The 17279-nt window shown below is 40.6% G+C and overlaps 1 long non-coding RNA gene across 3 annotated transcripts in view; it reads left to right on the top strand.

The window, feature by feature from the left end:
• The window catches only part of LOC131401784 (uncharacterized), a 34886-nt gene extending 32770 nt beyond the window's left edge, over positions 1–2116 (top strand). For 2 of the 3 annotated variants that reach the window (XR_009217961.1, XR_009217959.1), the window contains exon 5: positions 1085–2116. This is a non-coding gene — a long non-coding RNA (uncharacterized LOC131401784). The remainder of the gene's footprint in view (positions 1–1084) is intronic. The other variant, XR_009217960.1, reaches the window with a different exon arrangement.
• Positions 2117–17279: the final 15163 nt, after the last annotated feature.

The raw sequence follows: 17279 nt of genomic DNA, 5'->3' as shown, positions 1-17279 counted from the left end.
GATGGCTGGATCAGGAAAGGTCACTCTGTGGAAATGGTATTTTGTAGGAATCTGAAAGGTGCTCAAGAATTATTCAAAAGTGCAGAATCTTTGGGTGGATTCAGGAGGGTGGACGGATGGTTCATTGATGTACCAGTGTGGGGTGGCAGGGTGTCCAAAATGACACTCAGGTGTAGACAGGATATCAGTACCAACAAGTGAGATTAGGGGACCCTGAGATATGGGTGATTATTTGGAGAACTGGTTGGTTCATCTTGGGACCTGCTCACTGTGAGCTGAGTCATCGAGTTATCACTGATGTGGTGAGTGGGCAGATGAGTATTTTGGTCTCAGGGTTGAAGCCAGATCTGTGCTAATTCTATGGGCATTTCTAGTTCACTAATGGTATTTGAAGCCAGGGAAATGGATGGGATGACCTAGAAGAGGGTGTGGATGTGGAACAAATGTGAGAGCAGGATTGACTTCTAAGAAGCATCAATTGTTGTGTTAAATCAGATGGTGGAGCCCAGATTAACAGGGAGGAGTAGGAGGAGAGAGGAAGAGTCAGGGGAGGAAAAATGGTTATTTACAGTGGGTAGAACTGTGTGATGGGAATATGGCGTGTGTGAGTTATTTACTTATGAACAGGAGAATATTTGAGTGATGATGGGACGTGGGTGTGCAAGTGAAGTGAGCATCAAATTGCTGAGAGGAACGTGATTTCATTAGAGATGAGGCACTAAATTACTATGCTCTGGGCACACAAGCATCTAGTTTTCATAGTCCTTTCTGCCCTTGACTCATATCAGCTTGATGTCCCAGGATCTAGTTCTCAGTGTGTGGTGCCTGTGCCAGCAGCATCAGCAGCATCCGGGAACACTTAGAAGTGCAAATTCTTAGCCCTCCCCAGGCCTCCTTGGGTGGAGGTCCAGCAATCTGTGTTTTAAAAACCCTCCAAATGATTGTGATGCACAGGGCAGTTTGAGAGATATTTCTCCAGGATATAGGAGGGTGGAAGATCCAAATGAGGTGAGAACATTCTCCATGGCTGGCAGTCTGCATCCCCCATTTTATTCAAATTTCACATTTCATTTTGTTTTCACAGGGGAAGCTCAAAAGAAATATGATGCCACAGACTTCAGAGAAGAAAAGACAGGTCCATTTAGCCAAGACCAAGCAGAGACATCGTGAAAGGTCTGCACTTCCTATAATACTCACCAGCTGCATTTTTAAGAGGCCAGCTACAAGGAAGACTTCCTACCCTGGCACTGAGGTCAGGTACAGTCAACGGGAGAAGACCTTGCAGAAGTCCCAGTAAGTCTGCGCACACAGGAGACTGCAGGGACTCCAGGCCTGCAACAGTTAAGGAGAACTTTTAAGTACTTTTGATATCACAAATACCTTAAATATAATTGCACCAGGTGGTCCAGGTGAATCCCTGGGCTGTGCTTGTGCTGGGTCTCGAAACCCCAGCCTCAATCCCACGGCCACACAGTCTTCAGACTGGGCAGAGACGATCCCAGGAGTGGGTCTCGGTCTCCTCCAGCAACTCTACAGACAGCCCGTAACTTATGGGGACATCTGCAGACAGAGTCAGAAAGTGAAAAAAGCAAGGGAGAGAGGGGCTGAGGCCCTGAGGGCAGCCAGGTTTGCCAGGGAGGCAGAGAGAGCAAGGAGCCAAGAACGATGTTCTGATACCTGATGGAAAATACGAGAAGGTCATGCTGAAGAAGCCAAGAAGTGTGGCCCTGGGGAAGTGGTTCCCCATGAACAGCTCCCAGTTTCACTCGCCTCATTTAATGTCAACCCCACTTCTTGCTCTGGACTGTGATGCTTTGTCATTTTATAATTGTACTTCATTAAACTCTTTTGAGAGACATAAATGTGAAGAGTAGACAGTTGTGTGAGTGAAAGATCGGGTTTCATGTGACAGGAAAGAAGATCTTTACTTGTCATTGTATACTGCAATTTCTGCTTACCATGATACTTATTCACTTTTATATTAAAGGTAATTTGGCTAAGGGTTCACTTAGTGTTTTTAGTTATATATTTTTTTAGAATAAGTGCACTCACGAAAAGATGATACTTAATGTAAAGAGATTATTTTTTAACTTTAAACTAATTTGATTCTATAAAGTCTTACTTTACCTAAGCTTGCTTTTATAGCTCATTATAACATAAGTTGTATCCTTTTTTTTTTTCCAAATACTAACTCAAATACAAGACGTTTTTATATAATTTAATTAGCCCTTAGACTACCAGTTACAGCCTTATCTGATACCTAAAATTACCTCAGTGATTTTTTAAAATAAAGTTCACCTTCGATTCTTAACAAGGAAAATGTTGTCTGGGAGCATTTTGTCTTTGAGATGCTTGTCTTCCTACATATCGAGATGATGGGTGCATTGCAACAGAATGCTTTGGAAATCAACGCGATTGTTCAAACCTAGTAGGAAGTAACTCTGTTCTCCTGTTATCGGGTCGCTTCTCGAAAAACTATGGATGAATACAGCTCTGCCTTCCTGTCCCACATTCTGTCCTTTCTGTCATTATTTTTCACGTATGTGTTGCTTTTCTTGTTCACGGTCTCCCTCTTCTGCTGTCTGCTATTCTCTTACCGTAAATATTCATTGTTAACCAATTGAGTAAAACAACAACTATATTAAAAAATAGTAAAATGAATGGAGTTAATCAATATGGTAAAAGAATCTGGTGAACTATCAGTGACTTCATGTATTGGGCCAGAAAAGAACATGTGTTTTCACCTGTTTACCTACTGAATTAAGCCAAATACATATACGTCTGTGGGTTTCTAGACTGAGGAACTTTTAGGGGGTGGGTGAAACGAGAGAGAAGCATAGTATCCTCAGTGCAGACTCACAGGCCCTCTTTTGGAAACAGTTTTAACTATTAAAAACTCTCCGAACCTCCCGTTCTCCTAGTAATTTGGATACTTATTCTGTATGTGCTCCCTTTTCCTTCAAAAATGAACTAGGATTCCAGTGATCTGGCCTGCTAGCCAGATGATTGAGAGGAAACCCTGGGAGCCATTTGTGATGGTTCTCAACCACCCTTGTATATTAGAATCATTTGACAAGTTAAACTATATAGACAATAGGGCTCTAACCTCAGAGATTCTGATTCATCAGAGACCCAGGTATAAGTACATTTTGTACAGCCTTCCAAGTGTTTCTAATGTATGGTCAAGTTTGAGAATCACCAAGCATGAAAAGATATTAAAATATTAGAAAGGATTTCAAACCTTTAAAGAGAGTGTTGCATTCCCATTTCCACACCTATTTGAGAGCCTCACTAAGTCAGAGCAAATCCATTTACTGTTATTCCGATAATTTGTGAAATTCAGCTAGTAAAACACACTAGAATGGCGATTTGGACATTTTCTTTATACCACAGAGATCTGGGCTTCATAGAAATATGTGTATTTAACTTGGGCAGCCAAGACTTTGAGTGGCTGATAGTTCATGTGACCATGATGTTGACTTAAAGCTAATTATGCATTTATAGATGGTTAGTACAATTTGTCAGTAGTTTTCTCAGGACAAGTCAATATGTAAAAATCAAAATCAGTTATAAGAGATTTAGTATCTGAATTGACCACTTGAGGGATATTTTCTGACATTCAACACATTTAGTATTAAAGAAAGGCATGCTCAACTGAGATTCAGAAAAAAAGGAAATTTTTTACTGCCATGACATATGAGTTAATAAAACATATAAAGCTGCATTAATTAAAAATGTTGTTCCTGTTAGGGAAATAAGAAAATAGGTGAATTGAAGAGTGCAGAGAGTGTAAGAACTAAATTCATGTGTGTGTGGGATGCCCAGCTCCAGGGCTGCAATAGGGCTAATGGTCACTTCCCCAGCCAATTCACAAAAAAATTGCAAAATAGTACACAGAATTCCTATACACACCTCACCAGGTTTTACTTATCACATTGCATTTTGAAAAGGAGCATTTTAAATTAGCGGGTATCTAACAAATAAATAGAGCTGGTACATTTAGGTTCGTATTTGGAAAAAATATCTACCACACAACATATTCAAAAATGTTGCGAGAGTGTTAGGTATATTCTATGTCTGCCCCTTCTCATGCCCAGTCCACAAGATGATGACGGTATGAAACTCACCTGGACTTCATCGTCTCTGGAAAATTTATTTTTGCCAAGTTGAGAAGAATTAGGGTTGATTTCTAAGAATGAAAAAAAGAAGAGAAGCTGGAGAGAGTTACTTCTTCAAGATCAGGAACTATTTGACCTTACAAGATGAAAAAACGTCTCCCCATTTTTCTTCTCAGATTCCTGTCCCATCAAGTATCTAAACGTGAGACAGCATCAAGTTTCCTAAAAAAGAAAAAAACAAACAAATGTTTTGGAGACCCAGGGAAACAGAGTAGCATTAATGAAGAATGTTTACCTTCAAAAGTTCCTGAATATTTCTCTCAAACTCCTTATACCATCTCTATAGACTATTCCCTATACTAGCCACGGTCCCTGTTTTATTATATAAAACAATGTAACCTATCACCAGCATTGGTGGGCAAGAATTCTTGACATGATTTTTATGGTGTGTCCCCTGCCACCTTTTTTGACTATTGTTGTAGGTTGGGCTAAGACACCGGTTCTCAAACTCTGGTGTGCATCAGCACTGCCTGGAGGGCTTGTTCAAACACGCTGCTGGGTCCCATCCACACAGATTTCAATTCAGTAGGTCTGGGTTGGGGCCTGAAAATTTGCATTCCTAACAAATTCCCAAACATTCCAATCTCCTGGCTGACACGGATGCTTCTGCTTCTGAAGCAAAGACAACTCTTACCCAGCTTCATTAGTCTCTTCTCCTACCTGAAAGTGAAAATATCCAGTTATCAACTTGCACTCATTTCCTGACAGGACCATTTACAGAAGAAACCCTTGCTTCCTTAGCTTTCCTCAAAGCCACGTGGCATAAGGCCAGACACTTCAATAAGCCCCTCCTAGCATCTTCTTACTGAGACACCGAAGCTTCCCAATGGGAGGTGCACTTTGCTGCAGCACATTAATAAACCTAACACTTTGGACGTCATATGCATTCCTGGTGGTCCGCAGGCACTGGGCTTTATCAATACTTACCCGTGCGTTCTTCCTCTTCACGTGTGAAGTTTGACTTTCCATTACTTGGAGCCAAACCAGGTTGAGGGGTACGAAGGTAGCTTCCAATTGGATAGGTCCAATAATTTTGGGGTGGTCAGTCAGTGGCATTCATCCTCATCTGTGGAATGGAGCAAACAGTTCATAATCAAACCAGCTGAATGTATACCCTCCACCTATCCATTGGCAGTGGTGCCCAAGACGTTTCTGTGGACTGACAGCATCAGAAATATTTAGAGATAATTGTTGAAAATATAAATCCCGAAGTAAATCTCAGACCCAGTAAAACGAATTTCAGAGAAGTTGGGACTCAGAATCTGATGTTTTCAGAAAAACCCTGGGTGATTTCATTCAGCATACAGGTTTGGGAGCCACTGATAAGGACAGCTGGACTGAAGAGATAAGAGATTTTCCTAAGATATTAAGAGCTTAAAAATGTATGTTCTTTGGGAGAATTCTTAGCAGTAACAGCCTGCTGTGCACAGAGGTAATAATTCTCCAGTATCATAGAGATAATCAAAATGGGAATAGAAGTCTAACCTGTTCATACAATGTCCACATCTAGGACAGGGACTGGATAAATGGGAAAAGTCAACTGTTATGCTGTTACGATTCCCATTTGTTTCCTGGGTTTTAATTTGATAATGTGCGCAGGCTTCTCTAGCTGCTTAGTAACGTTTCCAACTATGGATGGCCTTGGGCCACCCAGGCCTTGAAAACCCTGGTCTATTAGGCTGTTATTGCAGAATGAGTTAAGACTCTAAGGTGTGGACTACTTTCAACATTCACTGTTATTTTTTTAAAGGAACCAATAAAAGAGAAAAATCAATTGTAGGCCTGGTGTCACATTTCGGTTCTATGACCTGTTTTCTTCCTGGCATCTTTGCTCACTTCAGTAGGTTTTCTCTAGAATTTCACGACATATCCTAAGAAACTGGTCCAATTTTGCTGCAACTAACTCTGTTCTGATTTTCGTACGGTGTTACATTATTTGGACTTACCGTTGCAATCTTCTGTGACATTTGTAAAATTCTCCCTTCCAGGACATGATAAAAATCCTGTGTCAGTGGTAGATCCATAACCCTTTGTGATGTTATTGCACGTTGCATTTGGGGGACAAGTAGTGGAGACATTTTCACAGTCACAATAACCATTAGAGTGGAGGAGAGGATAGGAACTCTGTTTAGACCCTGGGCTGACTCAAGTCAACTTGAGTCTTGGTTACTTGAATCCTTTTATGTGCTGAGTGTGACACTCGGCAAGTGGTACTCACTTTGTAAACATTTGTTCAATGGATGATCAATGAACATGATTGGTGTTGCCAGCTTATGTTATTAGAAAAAAAAGATTTTCTTTCAGCAGGGACTCAAACTCTTTTGGAAAACATTGGAGCAATCCTCTTGAAGTGTCCTAATCAAGGTGTGGTCTCTGGACCAGCAGCATCAGCATCACCTGGGAGCTTGTTAAAAATGCAAATTTCCTGGCTCCACCCAAGCCCTACTGAATCTAAGTCTGGGTCCTGGGCTGGAATCTTGTTGAACAAGCTCCCCAGGGGATGACGATGATGCTCAGGCTTGAGAACATCTGCATCTCGGCTGCTTCTAGGATAAAAGAGTTCTCTGATGAAAACCCTAAGAATTTTTAATAAGACTTGATTTAGAATTTCTTGACCTTTATTTCATTGTTTTACATCAACTCAGTGAGGTGTCGTGAGTCACCCTGTCACTATTTAAAGCCATGGTTTCCATCAGCCAGAATTCCCAGGTTTCTATTGGACTTCTTAAACCTCAGATTGTTTTCAACGCCAGTCCTATTTCTAGTTCTTCCTTCTTTATCACCTCACTAAACCTATGACTCATTTTCTCTCTCCTCATGAAGCTTTCTCTCTAATCCCCTCCATCTCCTCTCCTTTTCCCAAGATCCAAGTCCTTTTCATATCTTCTTATCCATTGTCCGATCTCACACCTTTTCTCCATCATCTCTGGAAGCAGATGGTTATGATTCAGGGGGCAGATTTATTTGTATAAGATTTAATTTTTAAATTACTTTTAATTTCATTAGTTGTGATATTGAAACTTTTGTATTTAAGCCAAATGAGATAAAAATTATAAATAAAGAGATTTATCCTCTAACATATGATAAAGTAAATAAAAAATTTTAAAATTGTGTCCCAAATCATGCGTCAAAATTGTTCACCTGGGAGATTATGTACTCCTTTCAATAAATACACTCCATATAATATATTTTAATTCATTTCTCTTCCTTTTTTTTTGGTCTTCTTCCTTTTTTGGCCCCTCATCACACCTATACATTTTGTCCTTAGACTCTATTACTGAGAAAGACAAGAAAATTCACCTCATTTTCACTTTTTCTTCCAAATGGTATTTTTGAAAAGAAATAAAAGACATACCATCTTCAACTGAAGAAGATACACCACTTTGAATACCATTTTGTATGATTTCTGACATTTCACTTAGAACAACCACTTGGGGAAAGGATGAAATGATCTGTGTCCATTGAGCCCCTGTGTAAGCCCTGGGTCCTGAACTCACTAATGCATTGCTTCTGCCGGCCTCTGAAGAAGTGTTCTTCATTGCTGGTGTGCAATAGAGAAGTCCTCTGATTTCCAACATTATGATCAGTGTTTGAGTTGGAGGAAATAGGAACAACAATTATTGTGCACTTATTCTGACGAGTACTGAAATAGGCAGTTTACTGGAGTTATCTTACTTAATCATTGAAGCAGGCCTCTTCGTACAGTAAATCTTTTTTTTTTTTTTTTTGAGGAAGATCAACCCTGAGCTAACATCCATGCTAATCGTCCTCTTTTTGCTGAGGAAGACCGGCTCTGAGCTAACATGTATTTCCAATCCTTCCTCCTTTTTTTCTCCCAAAGCCCCAGTAGATAGTTGTATGTCATAGTAGCATATCCTTCTAGTTGCTGTATGTGGGTCACGGCCTCAGCATGGCCGGACAAGCGGTGCATTGGTGCGCCGGGATCTGAACCCGGGCCGCCAGTAGTAGAGCACACACACTCAACCGCTAAGCCACAGGGCCGGCCCTCATACAGTAACTCTTAAGGCCATTTTACTGACCAGGAAAATGAGGTTCAAAGAAGGGAAGTCACTTGCCCCTGGTCTCCCAGCTGGTAGATTGCAGGACGGATAGAGTCTGGCATACTAGGGAAAAACCTTCATGGAGGCTATTACAGCACCATGTTTCAATGTGCACGCGCATGATTGTGGACACACAACAGCAGTTGTAATGGGGTCTCATTTTAGGTTTCCCGGGAGAAACTACTGATGAATAATTCTGGTCTTTAGATTCCATGTAATTTTCAAATTATGTGCAAATATTTTGCACCCTCTTATCTTCCTTAACAGCTATAAATCCATATCCTTTCTGAATCTAAATCAGCTTCCATTTTAGCGAGTAATGGAATACTCAAATGCAAATATCGTAGATTTACTTTCCAATGAAAACCTATACATGCTCATTTGATTAAGGTGTTATTTTTAGGGAAAAAAAAGAAGTATATTCAAGTAGACAAAAGAGCCATATATATTCTGCAAAATATTGCAAAAATGTTACCTATTGTAGCTGCCCCTCTATGGCCGCAGGAAGTGAGGAAACAGTGAGATTCCTCTCTTCTGGTTATAAAGAGTGAGTATCAGAAGCATTTGAAGGGTCATGATTTTTACATAATGGAAACAATGGACAAAATGCCATTTTGCATTATTTTGTAATAAAGTTATTTATTAATAAAGGAGTGAAGCATTCTGCCTTATCTCATTTTGCCATTAAGAATCTAGTTAAATGAAGCTTTGATTAAAATAATGCCTATCACTACTAAGCATTTATCACACATAAGGCATCCCACAAAATGTCATTCAGATGTTCTATTTATTTTATTGCATTTCCTCAAAATAGCCATATCATGTAAATATTATCATTCACATTTCAAGTTGAGGAAGAAGCAACCTAGAGAGGTTCTATATTCTCCCAAGGTCATCTCTTGGTATCTATGGGAGCAGAGGTTCAAACTCACCATTGTCTACCTGTAGATCAAATAGCATTGGCCTCCATTCTCTGTATGATATTCTCTTCATTACTTAAGAAGCTCACTTACCATCTCTATGCCACACTTTCTCCATCGGAAACAGGTTGAGGACAATGTTTGTCTTTCTTACCTCCAAATGGTTGTAGGATAATATAAAATCACACACAGGGACTGTGTTGAAAACCCAGTGCTGTAGAACTGCAAGAGGTACTAACCACTTCCTTCACCATCAACAAACCTTGGGTTGAACACTTTTGAATCTCAATGAAAGCAAGAAAGCAGTAGAGTCCTGAGAGAGAACAAAGATAATTTAGGTTAATAGCTGGCATCCACAAATGCCTTCTGGGTCTTGGAGTCAGCCTGGGGTTGACCTTTTTTGCCATCCTGCACATTGCAGAGTTCAGTACTGTCTCTTAGTTTCCGCCAAACCAGGCGCAGAAGTTCAAGTAGGGAAATACAGTGTGCCACTGGCATAACTCCAAGATTTCCACTCTAGCCAATGGCCTTTCACATTTTTGATCGTGGAGAGACCATTATAAGAGTGGATAATTGGCCCTTGGGAATCAGATTCGATGTTTATTAAGGGACTGTTTCCTAGGAGTTTCATTATTTAGAAAATAAAGTATTGCCAAAAAAAAAAACAAAACACGAAAGTCGGACAGAAACTCAAGAGTGAAACAGAGTCAACAATTAGAGGTGTATTCTTATTTAGTTGGGATTGTCACCAATGTCACATTTTAATGACACAGGATTTTAAGGTGCATGTAAGATTAAGTCTGGTGGCTAGTACTTGTGAAGTCTCAATTTTATGATGCCATCTTTGCCATTATTATTTCCTTGACCTTTTCCCTCCCCTCACCTTTACCTCGACACAAACACATACACACACACGCAACCACCACCACCATGAACAACAGGGGCGCATGGATGACACAGGATGGATAAGGCGATGCTGCAGCTTAGCAGACTAAAAGATGAGATGATAACAGTGATCTGAAGACAACTGTCTTTTAGGTTCAGCAGTTTATCTGCAGGCTTGAACTGCACGTTAGATCATTTTCTCCTTGGAGAGGGAATAAGCTGTTTAAGCCCTTACCCCAGAAAAGCAGCACTCCTCTTGTAGCCAGAGATTTGAGCGCTGTTTCCTGACAAAAGTCAGAGACACACCTGATCCCTTATTTCTCCCACCTGTTTCATAGAATCTTCAGCGATGATGGTCTAGTCATGTAAAACAATACACAATTTTCCTTATTACCAAAATTGCATTATCATTTTAGCAGAAAATCAGGTAAGCAAAGAGAAAAAAAATGAAAACTGAGTCAACTGTAAGTTCATCTTTCAAAAATATTCCCTATTAATATTTTGGTGCTTTGTCTTCCAGCCAATTTTCCTCTTATGTAGATAAACATAAAAATTTCATTTCACAACGTTGGTATCCTATAATAGCTAAACTTAGTTTTTGCTCAAAAAGTAGACTCCGATTTGATTTTTAATGTCTAGAGTACTTAACTTGAATTTATTATAATAGCTTTAACCAGCATCCTATCAACAGACACTTAAGAGTTTGGAAAATTTTCAATATGATAAATCAGCTTACATGGAAGGTCTTCTTTGGTTCATCATGAATTGGACAAGGTCCCATTTTTCTCAGACATCAGTGGGGAAGGGCAAGTCGGACCTGATTCCAATAACCTTGTGACGGCCTTTTCCCCAGTTAAGGACTCTTGAATCACAAATATCTCCAAAATTTCCAGCATAATAGTTAGAGCTCCACATACCACTATCTCTGTCTCCTCAAACAGCCAAACAGCTTCACCAGCTCCTGTGGCCCCAGAAAAACCACAGTGACACCAGGGACCTCTGCTACAGCAACCAGTTTTTCTGGAAACCACTCCAACCTGGAAGGAAGAGAATAAATCCCCCTTTTTCTGCCTCTGTTTTATGTTTCCTGTGTGACATGAGCTCTGCCATTTATACTTGTATGACTTTCCAGGGCTGCTGTAACAAAATAGCACAAAGTGGGTGACTTAAAACAAAAGAAATTCAATCTCTCCCAGTTCTGAGGCCTAGAAATCTGATATCAAAGTATCAGCAGGCCCTTCCTTGACTCCCCCAGCTTGCGGTGGTGGCCGCTAATCATTGGTGTTCATTGGCTGCAGCTGCAACAGTCCAATCTCTGCCTCTGTCATGAATGCTGTTTCCTCTCCAACCAGTCATATTGGATTAGAGTCCACACTAATGACCTCATCTTAACTTGATCACATCTGCAAAGACCCTCTTTCCAAATAAGGTCACATTCATAGCTTCCAGGGATTAGAACATCAACATATCTTTTGGGAGACACAATTCAACCCATAGCAATAGCCTTGCTCCAAGTCAGGAGAGGTGGGTTTGAGTGTGGGAGACCATAAGTTTATGAGGTGGTTGCAAAACCTAGAAGACTCTGCCTCAGCCAGAGTCTCGTGTGTGTGTGTAGTTGTGCATCTTGCAATTCCCAAGTCAGTAGCCATGTAAGCCTTTCATTTTTTTATCTTAATATATTTTATTTAACCCAACATCTCCCAAGAATTATCATCTCAACATGTAGTTAATATATAATTATCATTGAGGTGTTATACATTCATATTTTTATATAAAAGCTTTGAAACCCATTGTGTATTTTATACTTACAGCACATCTCAATTTGGACTAGCCCCATTTTAAATGCTCAATGGTGACATGCAGCTAGAGTCTACCAGATAGGAAAATATGGTTTTAAAAAATGTATTTTATTTCTTATAATGTTTTACAGTTATAGGTTTATCATTTTAGGTTTACAGAAAAATTAAGTGGAAATTATAGAGAGTTCCTATATATACCCTAATCCCCCCCAACATAGTTTCCCTATTATTAACATCTCATTAGTAATCTATATAACTTATATAACATTATTACTGTAACATTATTAACTACAAATTATTAACTTTAGTGTGGTACATTTGTTATAATTCCTGAACCAGTCCAGATACCTTATAATTAATGAAAGTCCATAGTTGGAATTAGGGTCACTCTTTGTGTTGTACATTCTCCGGGTTTTGACAAATGCATAGTAATATGTATCCGCCATTACAGAATCATATAGAACTATGGTTTCACTGCCCTAAAATCCCCTTTGCTCCAGGGCCATAGAGGTGTGTGTGACCTTTGTCACAGTCATAGATGTTTGGCGCGATGGCGAATACAGGGGCTCCTTCCAGCTAGTATCCTCTGCTTTAGGGTGAGGAAAGGGAGGAATTTCTCACAACAGCATTAATAATGGAGGAAACCAATGTTGAGGGTGCAGAAGTGGATCATCACAACATATTGATCCCGGAATTAACATGGTTAAAAGAACTGAGGAAAAGGAAAGGAGGTCAATTTTTAGAAAATCAAAATGCAACTTGATTTCTGCATTGATCTTGAGTTACTGATTTGGAATCTTATAAATTCAGCATGACTATTGATTCCCCAGGCAGGGACTCATGGGTTTGTGGTGTTTCTGCACTCATGATTGGTGTGCAGCCATGCATGGGTCACACACAGAATGTCCTGTGGCTGCCCTGGGCCCTGGGTGTGTGAGTCTGTCCCTCCCTATCTTGCACTTTGGAGGCCTTGACGCTGGATTGTTCTTGTCTGAGCCCTGAGTGGCATGGGCCCTGTCTGTCACCTTCACCTTACACCTGACATTGCCTCCTCTGATGCAGTTCATTTGCATCACTGCAGAGGTTGTTCATGCAAATGGCTTGTTGACTCAGGCTTGGGACCCAATCTGGCCAAGAGCAGATGGTCCCTGGAACCTTGTTATCAATGGACATGGATGAAATCATAGAGTTTAGGGATGCCACATAAAGGAAATGTGCATACCTCACTAAGACTCTATATACTCGTCCTTGGAGATTACATCCTGTGAGAGATGCATAAACACAGTCTCCTCCTTTCTTCCTTTTCAGGCACCTGAGAATGGCATCAAAGTAGACATGGTTTCATGTCTCCCCATCCCACACAGCCTTACCTGTGGAAATTTGTACAGTTCCAGCAGTGTTCCAATCTGGGCAGAAATTGCACATGTTGTTCCAGTAAGGGCTGCTAGAGACTTGCTCTCTCTCCTACAGGTGTAATTTGGGATGTCGTTGCCCAGCCCTGAGAGCCAAGTGAGTGAACTCTCCAGTGTCCTCTGTTCATAGTGCAGAACATTATAGAGATCAACTCCCAGAGATACGTTGGGTAAAAAATGGTGGTTTCTGTTGATTTCCTCAATGGCAAAAACCAAGGCCACAACATACTTATAGTTCTTGTACTGAAACCTGCTGAGACGGATGGGGCTCCTTAGGGAAAAGACTCAAACCACAATTATCTTCAAATCCAATGTAATCACTTAATTAAGGAAGAATGCCAAGCCAACTCATTCCATCTGTGGCAACAGCTCTCCTGAAGCCTTAGAATTTATAGCTAAATCAAGTAACATCACCTGGGCTCTGGAACATCCTTAGTGAATTCCACACACATGGAGAAAAGTGATGAAGTTTATGAGAAAAGTTTAATGAATGGAAAAGCAGATCACATTCAGAGTGCGTTTTGTAAATGGTTCTTTGGTTCAGGATCCAAAATGCTTGTTCATTTGAACATATCATCAAATGCTTCAGAGAACAGCAATAATATCAACATGAGATTGGAGATAGCCCTGGGGAGGAAGAGTAATTACAACTGAAGGCTCTGGGACAAGCAGAGAAGCACGGCATCTGTGGGTTGAGAATGGTGCAGCAGAAGGCTGGCAATCAAACTGCCTAACCTTCGGCCCCATGAAACTCGTGTATCTGTCCCTGTCAACAACCAGGCAGCTAGGATGAGCTTCAGAGCTCCGATGAAGGAGGAATCACCGTAAGGCAGTAACATCCGGGAGAAGTATGAAGGAGTTAAAACTGAAAACACTTAGGAGTCTAAGAGACATAGCCTTGTAAAGTTTAAAAATTGAAAATGTGATTAACAAAACTGACTCAAATAGAAAATAAAGAGAGAATATAATACAAATGTGGCCATGTGGTTTCAAGAGAACATTTGAGAAAAAAATTCCAAATATCCACCAGGCCTGGGAGAATTTACATGGGGTGTTGCATGCACGCCAACTTGCCCAGGAACAAGGTCTCCTGAGCTGGTGTGAATGGAGAGCAGAGGGTGAAAAGAAAAGCATTCAGCCTCTCGTCCTGCAATGAGAACAAGCTCTCCCTCCAACATCCAGGTGCCTGAAGCTGCGGGGACACATGAGCTGAGCTTGACTTCTGCCTCCAGGAGAGTCACCCCAGACCTTCCCTGACAACACACGTGTCATCATAAATAACATGTCAATACATTTGAACATTTAGATGAAATTCACAAATTGCCAGGAAAATGAAAGTTACCAAAACTGTCTCAAGAAGAAATGAGAAATCTGAATAGTCCCATATCTAAAGAAGAAACTGAATCCATAGTTTAAAACATTCCCACATTTCATCGTGGCTAACACCTTTGCTGGCAAATTCCACCAAACACTCAGGAAACAAAGAATACACATTGACTCTAGCTCTCCCAGAGAACAGGAAAAATGGGAAAAACTTTTTGATTCATTTTATGAGAATAGCTTAACGTTGTTACAAAAATCTTACAAGGTCATTACAGGAAAGGAAATTTACAAGCCTCTTTTTTTCTGGAACTAAACTCATGTATTCCTAAAAAAAATTAAACTTCCAAATCCAGCTATATTTTTGAAGGAAGCCACATCATGACCAAATTTGCTTTATGCATTGCCATTCAGTGTGCTACTTCCTGAAAAAGGAGAAATAATAATCTGGGTAACTGCGCTTATTATCTATTATATATATCATGTATAATCTACTATAAATAGAACTGGTCATGTTCTGTTTGTTGGCCTGGGTGTTGTTAACACATGTGTACACTTTTTGATAACTTATCAATCTTTACACTTGGATTTGTGCTCTATTCTGATTGTATGTCATATTTCAACAAATATGTTTATTAAAAAGAGAAAATGAAAGCACAACAACGAATGAAAAACACAACAGTTATCCAATTGAGAAGTGCCCAGAGGACTAACCAGAAAGTTTGGGGAAAACAAAGCGAAACAGACCTAACAAGTTAAAATGCAGAGTTATTTAGAGTCAGTACAAACCGGAAATTTACGTTATTGAAGGTGAAATTGTAGAGATATACACATGTGCATGTGAGTATTCTATCATGTATACATACATGTATATAATATACATAGGTACATGCATTATATATATGTATGAGTGTTTGTGGACACACACGCACATATGCTTCTCTCTCTATATAGAACTTATAGGGGGTATATATATGTGTGTGTGTGTGTATCTATACATATACATACGGCCGCTCTGGAGAGGGAGGGAGGGACAGATGTTTACTGACCACCTACAAGGTTTCTCAAACTTAATTTTTGCAACATTTGAAATGTCATTTGTTTAAACTTAATATATGTTTCAATAATACATTTGTATTTTAATGTGTTATACCAGTATAATCCCAGCATTTTTAATTTGTTCATTAATGGCAGAATTCTCCAGCTTGTATGCATTCTCTTGATGCTGTGATGTAATAGGCTGGGCGCTGGCAGCCTCCCTTTTGTATTCCACAAACCTCAAGTTTGTGGTCTCTCTCTGGCCTGCGGATTTGGACCAAGTTTCTGCACGTGCTCACTAGCTGTTCTCCAAAATTCACTCTAACCACCACTGTTGGGAGCATACACAAGGAAGAAGCCCTAGGGTGGAGGTGTGTGTATGTGAGGCACGCAGAGCACTGGGGGTGCCTAAGGGCCAGCTGGGGAGATGCATGGGTGAGGCATACCCCACAAGTCGTGGGAGACTTCTTGATGGAGTGCTCAGTGCAGTTACAGGATCCACATCTTTTAAAGCCCTCTGAGAGTACCTATCTGCCAATGCCCCCAAACTCTTCAACCCATCCAGACTCATATTTTTGTGCTCCAACAGAGGGCTGGAACTTCTCTTCTTGAAACCTGGACTTCCCCAAAGGCCCTCTCCTCTGTGTGTCATGATCTAAGACAGTGTTTTCAGGGGTTTCCATGCAGCAGCTGAAAGGAGCTTGAGCTGGTTCACGAGCCACTGTAGGGTCCAGAGCTGGGACCGAGGTCTGTCTGCCTATTACCAGAGGCATGGGTGGGTGAGACTCCCTCTGGGTCCCTTGGCATATGGTGCTGGATCCCACTTCTCCCACAAAGGCACTTTTGTCTATGGATGGATGCCAAAGCATTGTTAGTGCAGGAGTAGAAAAACAGGAGGTGTCTTCTTCCACCATGATGCTGATATCACTCTCCTTTGAATTATAGAGATTCCAATTTGACTCAGTTTTTCAGGAGCCTGCTATTTTCCTACAATTCTCTACAACCTCAGACTCTCCCAGACCCACTCTATGAAGGACATAGAAAGAATGTTCTCAGATCTACTTACAAGGGCCAGGCAAATAAAAGCCAACAAATTGGTTCTGGTCATTCTGCTGGGAACAGAGGGCAGTGGACTTCTCATACATTCTGGTTTGGAAGCAAGACTTCTTGTTCTCTGTGGATGAATAAACAACAAGAAAAGAGAGCCTGTGGTAGGTAAATACATGCTTGATTCATCTGAAAAGTTCATTTCCTTCCCTTCAACTTGAAGGTTAGTGTAGGGAGAGAGCACGGGTAGTTTCCACTGTTCACCTTCTCCCTTAATATTCGGAACAGAGAATCAGTTTTATTTTGGGTGGCAATTCAACAAACTAAAAGATAAAATTCCTAACCCTTCTTGCAGATAAGAGTGACCAGACCAAATTCAGGCCAATGATGTGTGACAAGAAGTATGGAGTGGGGGTTTGTGGAGGCTGCACAGGTGGAACTGACATAGATGGGAGGTTCAGCATTAGATACATGTGACACCAATCCAAAGGTGTTGTAGGTATTATCTCATATACACCTGACGATGTTCCTAGAAAGCTGTTTTTAGCACCATCCCCATTGTGCAGGTTGGGAGACTGGGGAGATCTTGAGAGGCACAGTGGCTTTTTCAGGACGCAGA

This window comes from Diceros bicornis (assembly GCF_020826845.1).
Source record: "Diceros bicornis minor isolate mBicDic1 chromosome 16 unlocalized genomic scaffold, mDicBic1.mat.cur SUPER_16_unloc_1, whole genome shotgun sequence".
NCBI classification, from domain to species: Eukaryota; Metazoa; Chordata; class Mammalia; order Perissodactyla; family Rhinocerotidae; genus Diceros; species Diceros bicornis.
Note: the sequence above shows the minus strand (reverse complement) of the source record. Positions and strands in the feature narration are given on the sequence as shown.